Source organism: Mus pahari, chromosome 17, assembly GCF_900095145.1.
Source record: "Mus pahari chromosome 17, PAHARI_EIJ_v1.1, whole genome shotgun sequence".
Classification (NCBI taxonomy): domain Eukaryota; kingdom Metazoa; phylum Chordata; class Mammalia; order Rodentia; family Muridae; genus Mus; species Mus pahari.
In genome coordinates this window covers 45273292-45276213 of record NC_034606.1, presented here as the reverse complement: position 1 = coordinate 45276213, position 2922 = coordinate 45273292, and the positions used below count along the sequence as shown (strand labels likewise).

Here is a 2922-nt window from a genome sequence, read left to right as displayed (position 1 = left end):
TTTTTTTTTTTTTTTTTTAAAGTGCTCAAATGATAACATATGCACTGTCCCCATTTGAGAATCAGGGAAACTGAGGTCAGAGAGATAGTCACAGATTGAGAAGTGGCAGAGTCAAGATCTGGACCTGGCCACTGAATCAAAAGTCTGCTTCAAGTAATGATGCCTGGGTCCCTGGCAGCCAGCGCAGGGCTGGGCTGGTGCCAAGTTTTCAGGGGAACCTATTGCCCTGCTGGTTGCTAACCTGAGGAAAGGCCTATGTTCTCTTGGGTCCCTACCCCTCACCTGAACACAGCATGTCTCTTGGCCTGAATGTCTGAAGAAAGTTCTAGAAGGGAGCCTGTGTCTCCAAGTAAAGGGCTAGATCTGGTTAGAAGAAGAGCACTCTGGGAGCAGAGCAGTATGCCTCAAGTCTCTCGCTGAGAAAGGAGCTGCATGGTGGTGGGTACCCAGAGGGACCAGGGGACTCTTCTCTGTAGAGCACCCACCCTCCTGCTGGCCACTCCTCACTTGTCACCTCCTCCTAGAATCTCAGAAGGAAGTCCTGTGCAGTTCCCTTGACCCTCCCTTCCACATCAGTCCTCCCGTGATCCTCAGCACAGCCCGCCCCCCCACTCCCACCCCCGTGAAACTGGCCTCACAGCCAGCTGGCATCAGATGGCCTCATTTTACAGGTAACAATACCAACGCGGCAGCTAGCAATTTCCCACCATGCTGCGGGTGTCAGGCATCCTTACATGCCACCTCACTTTCAGTCCTCGCCAAAATCCTGGGGAGGACTCTCTCCACTTCACAGAGGTGGAAACCGAGCTTCAGAGCACCAACTTCCTGAAGTGAGATAGCTACAGATCCTCACGTACACACACATTCACACATTCACACACTCACACACATACAGACAAACATACACTCTCACACACACTCAGACACTCACATACACACTCACATACGCTCACCTACACACAGAGACACTCATACACTCACATATACTCACAGACACTCATATACACACAGACATACACTCACACACATACACACACATATACAGACAGACACATACACACACATATACAGACAAACACACACAGACACACATAGACTCTGATAGACATTCACATACACACACACACACACACACACACACACACACACATACAACCATACCTCACAGCACAGCATGGGGTAACTGATGAGCACTGACAACAGGACACAGAGTTTCAAAAGAGGCCGCTGAGGCCATTTGCTCAATCCCTGCCAAGAACAGCTAGCTCCCTGCAGTCCCCTGGAGCCAGTGTGTGGACATCCACATTTTCTCTACCTGGCCATCCTGTTCGGAAGCCTTGGCTTCCCTCTTGAGAGGTAATCAGGCGTTCCCACTAGCTTGCCCTCAGGGACCTAACAGCAGCTCATGCCAGGTGCAGGAGGTGTGCTAGGTGCTGCCCATAAAATGGGCTTGTCACCCCAGAGCTCTCTCATCTCTGTCAGTCTCCCTGTGTGTCTGCCTCCATCTATCTATCTCTCATGTCCTCACTCAGAGGCACACCTTGGCACCACCTGCCAAAAATACCCCCATCTCTCACCGAATTTGTCCTATCACTGGTGTTGGGACTCAAATTCGAACCATGGTTGTTGCAGCCATAACACACAGTACTAATCACTATACAACCACAGCCGGCCACACATGGATACCCACTCTTCAGCTCGTTTCTCCTCGTGGTTCAGTGTCCCACCATGCTACACACCAGAGAGCACACATCTAGGTCCTTTCTCTTACTATTTCTTCAGCCCTGGGAACTTTGTCTTCCAGTAGGTTCTTTCTCCCTAGAGCAAAGAGCACCTCTTTCTAACTTTCCCAGAAACCCTGCCTATCTCCTTAGCGTTGGGCAGCACTAATAATCCTGGAGTTGCCAGCTCCCAGAAGGAGAGAGCCTTGTCTTGCTCTCCCTGTCATCCTCATGGTTGGCTCATTGCCTAAACCTTTAATAACTGTGTCCCTCCAGGTCAATCCCCCATGAAGGCATTTCTGTACCCGTGTCCCAGAGATGATGGAGGACCACAGAAAAAAATCCCAGTAGGGAAAATGTTCCTGCCTACATCCCCCTTCTGAGTTCCGCAGGCGAGGGAACATCATCAAACCTCAGGCCATCGGAGCGGGCTGGGGCGCAGCAAGCAGAGATGCTGCGCCCCAGCTCAGGCACCCCCGCCACTAGCACAACCAAGCAAGCTCCCCTCCCCACCCCAGGCCGATTCCAGAACTATTTGTAGATATTTATAGCGCCCTCCCCCAGCCAGGAGCCCTCCTCCGCCCTGGGCAGTGCAGTGCAAAGAGAGGGAGACCCCTCCCCAGTAGAAGGTGGGGGCCTCTCATCCTAAGCTTTTCCCCGCTCCCACTAAGGCAGCTGTAGTTACAGCTCCAGCCACAGCCCCCACACCCGCCCAGCACCCCAACCGCGCCTGGGCCTCGGCCAGCAGCCGCAGCAGCCCGGGGTCGGGAATGGGGAAGGCAAGAGCTGAGGCCTCGAGCCCCCAGCCCCGAGCCGCGCCGGAGGTGGAAGGGAGAGCGCAGCGCACAAAGCATGGCTGGAGCTCCGCGCCTCGGGACGCCCCCACCCTACCCCGGTCCAGCCAAGGGAGGGGGTCGCCGCTCCAGGCTCTGCCCCGCGGCCACGGAGAGCTGCGGAGAGCAGGCGGGTGGGGGCAGGGGGCGCCGGTTAAGCAGTCCCCCACATCTCGCCTCTCCTCCGCCCCAGGCCCCCGCCCCCGTGGCTGCGGGACCAGTACGGGGGGGTGCGGGGGGGACGCGGAGGCGAGGCCTGGGGTGCGGGGAAGATGCAGAGCTGCGGCGCGGGTCCCTGGCTCCAGGGTCAACTCACCCATCGCCCGCTGGGTCTCAGCAGCGGCGGCAGCAGCAACAGCGGCGGCGGC

At 56.1% G+C, this 2922-nt stretch overlaps 1 protein-coding gene across 1 annotated transcript in view; it reads right to left on the bottom strand.

Moving 5' to 3' along the window:
* Mgat3 (mannosyl (beta-1,4-)-glycoprotein beta-1,4-N-acetylglucosaminyltransferase) overlaps positions 1-2922 on the bottom strand; it is a 44164-nt gene extending 41242 nt beyond the window's left edge. Inside the window, exon 1 of the mRNA XM_021217070.2 lies at positions 2871-2922. The gene's annotated coding sequence lies outside the window, so the exon portion shown is untranslated. The remainder of the gene's footprint in view (positions 1-2870) is intronic.